The sequence below is a fragment of the Leptinotarsa decemlineata genome, unplaced genomic scaffold, assembly GCF_025532065.1.
Source record: "Leptinotarsa decemlineata unplaced genomic scaffold, Ldec_3_MD MMD2_P_RNA_scaffold_5, whole genome shotgun sequence".
Taxonomy (NCBI): Eukaryota; Metazoa; Arthropoda; class Insecta; order Coleoptera; family Chrysomelidae; genus Leptinotarsa; species Leptinotarsa decemlineata.
The window spans coordinates 1,717,854-1,731,352 of record NW_027412532.1 but is presented as its reverse complement, the minus strand read 5'-3'; the positions used below and the strand labels follow the sequence as shown (position 1 = coordinate 1,731,352).

Below are 13,499 nucleotides of genomic sequence, written 5' to 3'. Positions count from 1 at the left end.
GGAAGGGCGCGTGTGCATATGAAAATTACTTCTTATCAGTGTTTCTCCGTACCGTTATGTTGTCGAAGGCTGAAATTTTGTATGTAGGTTCGTTTTATATTGCTGATGTGCAATAAGGAAGGATTTTTAAATATAGCAACTGGGGAGCCCTCCCTGGGGATGAAAGGGCGCGTGTACATATGAAAATTACCTTTTATCAGTGTTTCTCCGTACTGCTATATTGTTGGAGGCTAAAATTTTGTATGTAGCTTCGTTTTATGTTGTAGATGTGCAGTAAGAAGGGATTTTCGAATATTTCAACTGGGGAGCCCTCCCCGGGGATGGAAGGGCGCGTGTACATATGAAAATTACCTTTTATCAGTGTTTCTTCGTACCGCTATATTGTCGGAGGCTGAAGTTTTGTATATAGGTTCGATTTATGTTGTAGATGTGCAATAAGAAAGGATTTTCAAATATTGCAACTGGGGAGCCAGCTACGGGAAAGAAGGTGCGTCCATAAAACAAATTTTTTTTTTTATCACTGTCTCTCTCTATGCTTCTCTATGCAATAATACTACAATGATACATTTCCATTTCAACTGAGCTTTTGTATTTTCTACTTAGGTAGATCAGGATCAGGATTCGTATACGTTTTGAATGTGGAAAAACCCTTAAAAATTTTATAAATTTTGACTTATACTTAAAAATATCTTTCAAAGAATACTTTCTGGTTTGAGTTGAGAGAGCATTTCGCTTTACACCCTATCATTGAACAAAAATATTGCAAATATTCCAAAAAAAGTTAATAAATACGGTAAACAGAGACAACATTCCATACTCTTTTTTTGAAGAACTTTCACCAACTTATTTCGGGCCAGATCAAAATATGATGGATGCTCTTTATATCTTATCAAATGTCTTTACTTTCTTGGATAGAAGCGACATCTAGTATTCAAAGGCTGAAAGACGGGGAATTGAAGAAGACATGGAAAAACAAACTGTGTGAATATACTCCACTTGCACATCTTTCTGTAAGATGGCGGTAGCTATACCAAGTCAAATAATGATTTTCATTCGTTTGACAATAAACATTATTGAAGAAACTTGGAAAAAACTCAACTGAATGAAGATTCTTTTGTTTTGCCTTGAAAAGCCAGGGGACAAAATAAATTCATTGTGGCAGAAAATGTCAAGTTTAAAGTGAGTTTTCTATAGAAATCATTTAGCTACATACAGTGTGTCAAACATATACAAACAATACATGTTCAAATAGACAATTTCGTTAAAAAAAAACAAGTTTCCTTTCAGTAAGTTTATTAAATAACTATGATTAAAATATCCAGTTGTACATCAATTATATTTGGGATAGCATGCAGTAATTGTGAAATAGGTTAAACTATAGTTTTCAAACCCCTCCCAAGTAATCAAGATGAAATTGTTAAATTTGAACTAATTAGGTGGGTATGAAAGAAAAAAGATTTTGGTTAATCGATTTTGGAAAAATATGAGAAATAACTGTCGCAAAGAACATTCATGACAGAAATTGAACAAATTAATTTCGTAAGTTGATTCATGTTCAACAATAATTTGAACGCCAGTGAGAAGAGTGAAAATTATTCAAAAAGATAATGATTTCCAACAGTAAGTGTACAAATTGATTTTTAATATAAAAGATGTTTTTGCAGCTGTTCCCCGTATTGCTAACTCGGAATCGGTTACACTTACAACGTCTGTTGAATTCGACAAGAATTTCCTATTTTCAGAAACTAGATAACCTCTTTTCAGATTGAGAATACGATTGGTTGTTTTTGAAATATTCGCTGACAACTAGAATGATCGAATTTCTTTTTTTGGCTCTATCGCCTTCATTTCGGCAATGATATAAAAGAGCGAAGAATTGTCATATTTGTTGAAATCTGAAACCAACCAGTTTGCAATGCGACGTTTCGTTCATTCAATTTCATTATCAACTTTTTCAATAAGCACCTCTAGTTTTTTCCAACATATTTTGTAGCCTCTGTAATAAAAAAAAGCTGGGTATTACAATACCCAGTAGTTTTTGACGAATATTTCAAAAACAATCACTGAGAGTCTCGATCTGAAAAAAGGTAATTCTAGTTCACCAAAATAGGAAATTTTGTTTCAATTCAACCGATCTTGTAGGTTGACGAAATAGCACTAGTTGGATCAGCTAAAAAAACCTGTCTACAAAACACTACCAATAAAAAATTCATTTCGGGAAAAATGTCAATAATTGTGTTCTGTAATGAGATCGCAGAATGGTTCTAACTTCTTCATGATTACTTTATTTCCTCATCTGAATAGCAAAATTTGAAAAAAATATGTTCAATGTATGTATTAGAAGTGCATACGTCTTTAGTTTTGTAGGAGTCAGCCCTGACTCTAGGCTCTTGAAATTTCGTTATTGAACCTGAAGAAATATTGTTTTTCAGAGCTTCCATTACCCCAGGTTTTTATATTCATTAGAATTGAATTCTTTATTCAGATATTCCCTGAAACTACCCCTGAAATAATTATCAACCAGACTGAACATTCCAATGGTATACCAAAACATAAACGTCATGAATATGAACCCCCTCAGAACAAGGGAAAACATATTTTACAATATCTGTAATAGAAGTAATTTCATTAGTTTTATCTCCTCTCGGTAAATTCTACATATAGATAATAGGCTGAATCTAGAACTTCCTTGATCTGTGGCCAAGAAATGGCTATGAACATAATAAGAGTGTTTCCCAAAACGAAAAGTTTCAGATTGTCTAGTCCCTCCTCGGATCTTATCCACTTGGAAAATCCTTGCTCGTCGTCAGAATCGATTCGATCTGCTTCAGATTTCTTCTCTCTGTCCTTGATAGGCTTGTTCAGTGAATTTTTCGTACGTTTTAGCTGTCTTGACTTGATCATTTTTGAAGATCAGCTGTATGTGGTTGACTTGCACTGAGCATACCTGAAAAGTTGTGAGTTCAGCAAATTTTACAATATTACAATCACTGTAAGACGATTTGTGAAAAATTACAAATTCATGATTATTGTTATTTTTCGTCAAGGTAGTTTATTGAATTATTTACCTCCCTCTCAGTAGTGAATTTTATTGACGGGTGGATGGAATTTACATTTATTTGTATTGTATTTACCAGTACAAGAAACTGTTAGTTAACTAATTATTATGCAATAGTATGCTTCACAGATTTATTAAAAACAATGAAGACAAAACTTTGAATACCTAGATCAGGTGTATATTGTATATTGGCCAAACAGGGAGAACATTTTCCCAAAGAATTAAAGTCCATAGAAGTAGTTTTGTAAATAGAGAAACCAATTCCGCATTTGCAAACCACCTTTTAGGAGAAAGACATGGGTTCAATCACGAATACGATCGTGTTAGGCACATTCAGAAGAGAGAGTTTGAAACTCAGTCTTCTACAATGTTTAGTCAGGTAAGCTTAGGTAATTACATTACAAGCTCAGGTAAAAGTCAGTACTTGAAATGTAGGTACTTCAAATTATAAAATTGGCTATATTGAGCATTGTATATGTAGGATATAGTTAGTAAACAGTAAACGAACCACAGTAAAAGTAACAAAAAACTTGAAAAACTATTAATCAATTTCATGACGATGTTATGATATTGTATTGAATAACAGTTACTAACTGTTTCCGTGGTGTAGTGGTTATCACATCCGCCTAACACGCGGAAGGTCCCCGGTTCGATCCCGGGCGGAAACATTTTTTTTTGTGACTTCGAAAAAGAAAAACAATTTTGACCATAAGTAATTTGAGTGACAAATCTAATATTTTTATAAAACATAATTAGGAGTGGAGGTGGGAAAATGAACCGTAGGTATAATTAGGTAGTAATAATAACAGGCGGTAAAATTCAAGAAATTACCGTCAAATAATCAATACAAAAGTAATCGCGTTTTTTCAATAAATTGAGGATTTTATTTTGAAAATGCTTAACAATATGAGACATTTAAAAACACTAAAAACTTGGTAGAAAATGAAGATATGGAAACAAAGTTTTAATGCAACTAAAATAGATTTATACAATTTTTCAATATAGATTTTGGTGATACTTACTGAAACAGTAAATATTTTTTGACAGTTGATTGAATTTTTGAAAAAGTAAAAGTTAAAATGTCATCGTACAATTATAGATAAATACATCTTACATAAATACCTTGTTTGATTTTGTTTTGTAGAATAAAGTGTTTTCAAGGTTCCATGGTGTAATGGTTAGCACTCTGGACTTTGAATCCAGCGATCCGAGTTCAAATCTCGGTGGAACCTGCTTTTTTTTTAATTATTATGATTATACAGAAACTATTTTTATAGCTACATACAATTTGGTGAATTGAAAACAAGTATTTTCTTTATTCTGTATAATTTACTAGATACTGTCGTAGAATAAGTATAACAAAGTAATTGTGGATTTCGAAAAATAATCCAAAAATCCATATACTTCAATGCGATTTCTTCTTCATGTTGATCTCGACAATAATTACCATAATTGGTAAAAGCAGATTGAAACTACGAATACCCAGATTCGCTTATAGTTCTATAGAACTCTTCAAATAGTTATTTACAACATTGACAATACATCTTCGTACTAACAATCGAATAATAAATAATTATTAGCAAAAATCCTGAGTCCAAAATAATATTTTATTAGTGAAAATCCATATCTGTTTGGACAATTCCAAACTAAGTGATTGATCTGTAGAAACAAGTTCTTCCTGAACATTCTACGTTGATAAATGACTCCGTTAATACCAAACTACTTCTGGAACTCCCATCCGAACTACCTATTCCAATAATTAGAGTCAAAACCATCCAAAGTTGTGCTTTACGAGCCTCAAACAAAGCATTCCGGAGTCTGTAGCTATTATCGTCTTCAATGTGGGAAGTTGGCTACGATTAGAGTAACTTCTCCACTATTTATAACTGAGTATGGGTAGATTTGAAGATTCTCAATTCATAGAAGAGTTCATATCCAGATAAATTAATCTTGTTTCATTTGTCTTTTCAGGCACACGAGAGAAGTATGTCATAATGAACACTCCTTTCGAATGAAAATAGATCCAAAGAACTGAGCCAATACCCACCCCAAAGCTTTCCTTTCTTTTGAATAATTGAGTAACCGACAAAGTGAAATGAATTCTGGAGAGGTACGACAGAAGAACAGTAATTCCAGCTAACAATCCAATTCAACTTGAATACCTAATGAGGCACAAGGCATATACGAAATACTATTTCTCACCTGCTCCAGAACGCTTATCGGCCAGACTAACAAAACACTCTTCAACAGAGCTTATGAGCATGAGCTAGCGGTCAGTGAATCAGATGTGGCTGCATCCCCCTCCAAACTATATCTTGAAACAGTCCACACAATAAGCTTTGAAAACACCAAAACCCTTACCACCGAATAAACTCCAGGCCACGATAATTCGCGAAGTCATTGTGATTGAAAAACATCCCGACTGCTTCAGCAAACGAGATCATTTAGAAAGATCAACGCATTCGTAGGAAAATTACTGTTTTTGCGGCACATCTTACAACAGTACACACCACACCCCTATTACCAACATCACCCCCACTTCCACGACCGGTCCGAGCCTGTATATGTCCAGTGAGATAAATATGAGATCAGACCCTGAAGAGCTCCTCTCTTGGGAGTAAGTAGATTGAAACCATTGCGAAGACCAGTGACGGTAGTAGGCAAATGGAGACCTGGACGTCAAGTCACAATACCTTTGCTATCAACTGAGGAGTAGGCAGACTGAGACTTCAGCTGAAGTTGATACAGTTCATCGGCTTTAAAGCCCAACTATTGATTGACTAACAACCTGGACTTTAGACCTTATAATAGGTGCCAGTACATACTCGAATCACGGGCAACCAAAAAGCTGATGAGTGTGCTAGTTACGGTCCATCAAGTTGATATATGGTCCCAGCTGTTGAGGTATCGAAACCTCAGATAAGAGATTGGTCAATTGGAAAAACCTCTATACAGAGATCGTTTGACAAAGAACTAGGGGAAGAAATGCTTCTTAAGAGCTGAAACATGCTCAAAATGATTTCTAGACTTCTTGCTGGACAAAGACAAGGTTGCCTGGCTATCTCCAGTGATATCTGCACCGCGTCATTAGCGATCAATGAAATCGTTCTAGATCCACTTCCATTCCGGATATTTCTGGAGAGGTAGAATCTATGGATGACATATAGAACTATGTTCATTGCCCGTTAGACAAAACAGGTTTATCAGGAGCATAGCAGATTACTGGTCTTCACTGCAGAGACTGACCTCCATAAGTGGAACCACCTATTGGTGTGACACCCAAGTCAACTTGCCAAGTTTTTATGTCAGTGTTGGTGGTTTGACCAATCAGCATGAACAGCAGCTTGACTGCATTAACCTTTGTCGATTTCATATCATTTCTAGAAACATATGGATTCGTTTTCAGATGGCATATCAGGTTAGCTTCCCAAATTTCTGCTACCGCAGTTGTCGGTTGATCCTCCGAATTAACATGTTCTGCTAATGCACAAGAATTAACATTTCGTCTACAGTCGCTCTTATGGGAAGTGATGCGACTACTTAGAGGTCTAGATGTTTGTCCTATATATGTTTTAGAACAATCCATACAAGATCATAAAATGAATTTTGAAAATCCAAATATTTCAGATAGAGAAACCAATACAACTAAAAGAATATTTTTGGAAATGATACTTATCAATAACGAAGAACATTCAATGAATGAACGAACTGATATTGACAGTCTCAGAAAAATGTACACGTACATACTGAAATATGATAAAGAAAATTTGTAGCATCTGACTTTGTATTTTGTAGGGTTCATTAAACACAGACCTGGGTTCAATTGCATCACTGACTGCCTGCAGTAAAGGTTGCGCAGTTATCGCACATATTGATCCAATACAAATACATGCTACTGGTGAATTTCCCGATACATTATCATTTCTTTTTCGAAGGCTTCATCTTCAAACTATGTGAGGTAAAAAGGGATCCCTGTATACCGTTTTATATTCATCCCAGAAATAAAACATTTTCGGAATGTCTGAGAACATTCCTTGGACGTCGTCCTAACTTTCAATAATAAACTCGACAGGGAAGTGAAAAGTTCAACTCGTACAAGAAAGGTACTTACTTGGCAGTTCGAGGTCCCAACTTCGAAATGCAAATACTTGCTTGTTTTTGTTGGCCCTGTCGTGTTTACGAAATAGTCGAGCGGAGCAGTGTTTCTGACGCGAATAATGGACCGACTGGAATCCATAAACAACTGGCCTCGCTATGCCGAACGATAATTATAATCCTATTAGGGATTTTAATGTGGCCTTGATGCCATTGAGAAACCCTAGCACTTCGACGGTTTCTTCTTAACTATTGCGGGAGTCCCAGGATATTGTTAAATGGGTAGTAATTAATTTCGGGGCGGAAGTTGAACGAGAAGTGGCCTTTTGAACTTTTTGCTCGCTTCAACAAATATAAGGTGGCCCTTGCTTAGACATGGTTATCTCCGGCTGTTTATACATACTCTTCAATGCGAGTTACTCACTTAACACTCACTAGAAAAGTAAAATAATTTGGTATGTAGGTACTTCTTAGACCTTAGATGCGCACTAAGAAGGATTTTCAAATATTCCAACTGGGGGGCGCCACCATAGGGCTAAAAGCTGCGAGTTTATATATGAAAATTCCCGTTTCATCACTGTTTGTTCGTACAGATATATTTTCGAAGGATAAAATGTTGTCTGTAGGTTCTTTTCATATTGTAGATGTGCAATAAAACAGAACTATCAAACATTCCAACTGGGGCGCCAGCTACGGGGCAAAAGGCGCGTTTATAAAATAAAGTTACCTTTTCATCACCGTTTCTCCGCAACAGTATGTTTTCGAAGGCTGAAATTTTGTATGTAGGTTTGTTTTATGTTGTAGATGTGCAATAAAAAAGAATTGTCAAATATGTCAACTAGGGCGCCAGCCACTTCGGGAAAAAGCGCGTTTATGAAATAAAGTTACCGTCTCATCACCGTTTCTCCGTAACGGTATATTTTCGAAGGCTGAAATTTTTTATGTAGGTTTGCTTTATGTTGTAGATGTGCAATAAGAAAGAATTGCGAAATATTTCAACTAGGGCGCCAGCCACTTGAGGAAAAGGCGCGTTTATAAAATAAAGTTACCTTTTCATCACCGTTTCTCCGTAACGGTATATTTTCGAAGGCTGAAATTTTGTATGTAGGTTTGTTTTATGTTGTAGATGTGCAATGAGAGAGAATTGTCAAATATTCCAACTAGTGTGCTAACCACTTCGAGAAAAGGCGCGTTTATAAAATAAAGTTACCTTTTCATCACCGTTTCTCCGTAACGGTATATTTTCGAAGGCTGAAATTTTGTATGTAGGTTTGTTTTATGTTGTAGATGTGCAATAAGAGAGAATTGTCAAATAATCGAACTAGTGTGCCAGCCACTTCGGGAAAAGGCGCGTTTATAAAATGAAGTTACCTTTTCATCACCGTTTCTCCGTAACTGTATATTTTCGAAGGCTGAAATTTTGTATGTAGGTTTGTTTTATGTTGTAGATGTGCAATAAGAGAGAATTGTCAAATATTCCAACTAGTGTGCCAGCCACTTCGGGAAAAGGCGCGTTTATAAAATAAAGTTACCTTTTCATCACCGTTTCTCCGTAACGGTATATTTTCGAAGGCTGAATTTTTTTATGTAGGTTTGTTTTATGTTGTAGATGTGCAATGAGAAAGAATTGCGAAATATTTCAACTAGGGCGCCAGCCACTTCGGGAAAAGGCGCGTTTATAAAATAAAATTACTGTTTCATTACCGTTTCTCCGTAACGGTATATTTTCGAAGGCTGAAATTTTGTATGTAGGTTTGTTTTATGTTGTAGATGTGCAATAAAAAAAAATTGTCAAATATTCCAACTAGGGCGCCAGCCACTTCGGGAAAAGGCGCGTTTATAAAATAAAGTTACCGTCTCATCACCGTTTCTCCGTAACGGTATATTTTCGAAGGCTGAAATTTTTTATGTAGGTTTGTTTTATGTTGTAGATGTGCAATAAGAAAGAATTGCGAAATATTCCAACTAGGGCGCCAGCCACTTCGGGAAAAGGCGCGTTTATAAAATAAAGTTACCTTTTCATCACCGTTTCTCCGTAACGGTATATTTTCGAAGGCTGAAATTTTGTATGTAGGTTTGTTTTATGTTGTAGATGTGCAATAAAAAAAAATTGTCAAATATTCCAACTAGGGCGCCAGCCACTTCGGGAAAAGGCGCGTTTATAAAATAAAGTTACCGTCTCATCACCGTTTCTCCGTAACGGTATATTTTCGAAGGCTGAAATTTTTTATGTAGGTTTGCTTTATGTTGTGGATGTGCAATAAGGAAGAATTGCGAAATATTTCAACTAGGGCGCCAGCCACTTCAGAAAAAGGAGCGTTTATGAACTAAAGTTACCTTTTCAGCACCGCTTCTCCGTAACAGTATATTTTCGAAGGTTGAAATTTTTTATGTAGGTTTGCTTTATGTTGTAGATGTGCAATAAGAAAGAATTGCGAAATATTTCAACTAGGGCGCCAGCCACTTTAGGAAAAGGCGCGTTTATAAAATAAAGCTACCTTTTCAGCACCGCTTCTCCGTAACAGTATATTTTCGAAGGCTGAAATTTTTTATATAGGTTTGTTTTATGTTGTAGATATGCAATAAGACAGAATTGCGAAATATTTCAACTAGGGCGCCAGCCACTTCAGGAAAAGACGCGTTTATAAAATAAAGTTACCTTTTCATCACCGCTTCTCCGTAACGGTATATTTTCGAAGGCTGAAATTTTGTATGTAGGTTTGCTTTATGTTGTAGATGTGCAATAAGAAAAAATTATCAAATATTTCAGCTGGGGCGCCAGCCACGATTTTTAAATATTCCAAGTGAGACGCCAGCTACGGGAAAAAAGGCGCGTTTCTTATCTGTTCATAATGTATTCAATTAACCCCATCGGTTGTGGCGGTACCTGACCAATAATATGTCGCTCTTTCAAGCGTAACTTTCAAAGAAAACATGTTTATAATGTCTACTGACAAAAAAGCTTGAATATAAGGACATTTTGTAGTATATTCAGTATCAGTATTGCACCCGTGCGGAGCCGAAGCGGTGAAGGTAATACTTTGATTTGTGTAACTTCCGTTAAAAAATACTATGACACTATGGGCAACAGAAATACATTTTTTTGGTATTATACAACCCTTTTCTGTTATTTGGGGAGATAATGTGGGTTTTGATGTATAACGGGAGTAAATTAAAAATTTTCAGTGAAGCAAAAATTTATTATGTTATTAATAATACTAATAATAATAGTTTATTCGTTCTTTAGATTATGTCTAGCATAATATAGAACAAGTCAGTGTGGTACAGTATTAGTATAAGATAAATTAATATTAAAAACATTTTAGACAAATTATATTCAATACAATTGAGTCCTTGAATGAACAAGGACTCAATATAATAATATTGGTGGTTAATTATTTTTTTTCTCAATACTATTTCATACATAATACAGAACAAGTCAGGTGTCAGGTACAGGGGTTTTCGATTATACAAATAAGAGACTCAACTTATAAACAGATAGTACAGATTACAGAGCATACATAAAAACATCTGAACGCAATAAAAACATGTGGTTTGATGAAATATAAAATATGAAAATATGTATGCATAGATGGAAATATAAAATCAGTTAAAATCTGTGTCTCCAAAATACTCACTTATTGAGTAGTACGCTTTGTTTAATAAGATATTTTTGACTACTATTTTGAATTTATTCAAAGGAAAATCTTTGTAGCAGTTTGGTAGACGACTAAAAAGGTTATTGCCATGTATTTTGGGTAACGTTCTGTTTTTTGGAGGCGGTGATTCGGCACTTCCAGGATTGCTACATTTCTTGGATCATACCTACAGTTTCCCAGCACTCTAAGTAAGGCCAACTCTGTTTTGGCATATATCAGGCTATGCATGATAAAGAATGAAAAGTCAGGATTTTCAACTGTACAAATTTATTCTTTCGATGATCTTCCTGAGTTGGTACAGCTTTGAAGCTAGTTTTTTGCACACTTTATTTATATGGGTAGTCCATATACATCGTTCATCGACATGCAGCCCAAGGAACTTCATAGAAGGTGCTTGAGTGATAGATCTGCCGTTAGATTTCAGCAACAAGCTGCGGTCGAGTTTACTATTTGAGTGACTAAATCTTATGAACGTTGTCTTCTCCATGTTCAAAACTAATCCATTTGAAAAGAACCATTCCTCAGATATTTTGATTTCTTCATTGGCCTTCAAGACTGTTTGCTCTACGTTGCTCCCTGTAGCTATGAGGGAGGTGTCGTCTGCATACATTATACAACCTTCATTAGAAATGTCAGTCACGTATATCATATAAAACAAAGGACTCAAAACAGAACCCTGGGGAACCTCTACATAATTTATTGTTTTCAACAAAGTGTGATTGTAGCTTGAACATACTGCATCCTGTTTGTGTATTAATCTCGCTCTATCGAAATTATACACATATATCCAATTATTCTATTACGCTTCATAGTTTCATATAGCCATAGCCTGAAAGAGTTTAAAAAAGAGGCATTAAATCTTCAATATGCAATATTTCATTGCAAACGCTTTCAATTGCTGAAAAACTACCGATGTGTACGGGTTCGGATTCTGCCGAATCATCGACTTTCCTCAACCGCACGTTTGAAGTGAAATATTTTTAATTGCCTGAAATCCTTCATAACCCTTTCCGCTTGAGGGAAGCCCAGAAAACGAGATTGCGTCTCACACTGCGAAATTTCAATCGAAAAAGAAATCATACTCCGGAGATGAAATAAAAGTTTGTGATACCATATGCATGAGGAATGCCGAACGAGATACAAACTCAAACAAAACCATTTCATTTGCATTAACACCAGTGGCGAATGCAAAAGTTCAATTCTTTCGGAGGAGTTTTAAACTTTACATGGAATACAGCAGCTTCAGGGTAGGCTTGGGCCCGGAGATCCATACAAGATAACAATGGTCCAAAGAAGTACTGTTCTGAGCTTTATGAAGCATCAGAAGCTGCTGATTTGTGTACAGTTTTCTGGTTCGAAACAGTGTTCCAAAATTTTGAAAAGCAGCTTGTGCAATTTCAGCGACATTATTGTGCCCAGACATATCGGTGTCTATTTCAACTCTCCACAAACTTATCGAAGCAGAAAGCGAAATTGTCTGTCCTGACATTATTATATCTGAATTGGAAACAAATATATTTTTGGAGAAAACCGATGCCTGGGATTTCGTGGCAATGAATTGAACTTGGTTACTTCCACTCTAATTCGAAATCACCTTCAGATCCTAATTGAGATATGCAACCTCCTGCTGTTGGTGAAGATGTGCATCTGCAGACGATGTCTTGGAATCCAAATGAAATGACCAAACAAGTGTGCTGTCGTCAGCAAAGCAATACAGGGTCTTTCACGACGAGCGTTCGTTAGGAATATATGGAGAACGATTCAAAATAAACACTTGAAATTTTGTGATAGTGAGTTTTACAAAATGGCCTTTTCAACTGAAATATTTTCAACTTCCGGTCTCTTTCCGTTATACCGGAAGTTGAGGGCAACTTCCTTATTTCAAATGAAACACCCTGTATTTCATTACATTTTTTAATTTCTCAGCACATTTTAGGCCCACTTTGTATAACAATGCCTATACCCGAATTTGTTAGTTTTCGAGATATTAATTTTTTTCTGAAAAATTCGACAGTTACAGCACCACCCCGAAAAAAGCATAACTCATAGACAGTAACAGTTGAAAATGTCAAATTCCACAGAATCACACCTTAAGCATCAAGTCATGAACAGGTATATCCAATTTTTGAAAATAATTCACAGGGTGGTCGAAATTTCTACCTAAAACATAACATCGAGAAAACTGATGAAACACGATATTTTCAAATGAAAACCATACACTATTCGAAAATTTCACAGTATGCATAAATCAATATGACCTACACGCCTAAAATATTTCAGACGAAGCGGCGTTGTCGCTTCTACTATAAAGTAGCGGCTTCTTTGATTTTTCAAATGGAACACCCCGTATATAATATCATATTATGATATCACTTTGTCAACAAATTCATATTCTATTTTCCTTTACCTATCTATTACCGTTTATAAGATATAAATTAATTTCGATATTTTTTTTACCAAACATGAACTTTTATTAATGATGATAATCTTGTACTCTCTTGCACTGAAATGATCAAATTTGAAATGGAGTGGAGTGATACTATGAGAATCTTCACTCCGAGTCATATTTTCATTTGCCTCATACAGGGTTTTCAAAAAATGCAGATACTTTGATCTCATGAAAAAATGAGTGGAACTCAATTTTTTCAAATGGAGCACCCTATATATTTCAATATTTTTGAGCTCTA

The 13,499-nt window shown here is 35.4% G+C and overlaps 1 long non-coding RNA gene and 2 other non-coding genes across 3 annotated transcripts in view; all 3 read left to right on the top strand.

Moving 5' to 3' along the window:
- Positions 1 to 13,499, top strand: part of LOC141479916 (uncharacterized) — a 46,571-nt gene that overhangs the window by 15,824 nt on the left and 17,248 nt on the right. The window lies entirely within an intron of this gene.
- On the top strand, positions 3,654 to 3,726 carry TRNAV-AAC (transfer RNA valine (anticodon AAC)). The gene has a single exon. It is a non-coding gene; the product is annotated as a tRNA-Val (tRNA).
- On the top strand, positions 4,219 to 4,290 carry TRNAQ-UUG (transfer RNA glutamine (anticodon UUG)). The gene has a single exon. It is a non-coding gene; the product is annotated as a tRNA-Gln (tRNA).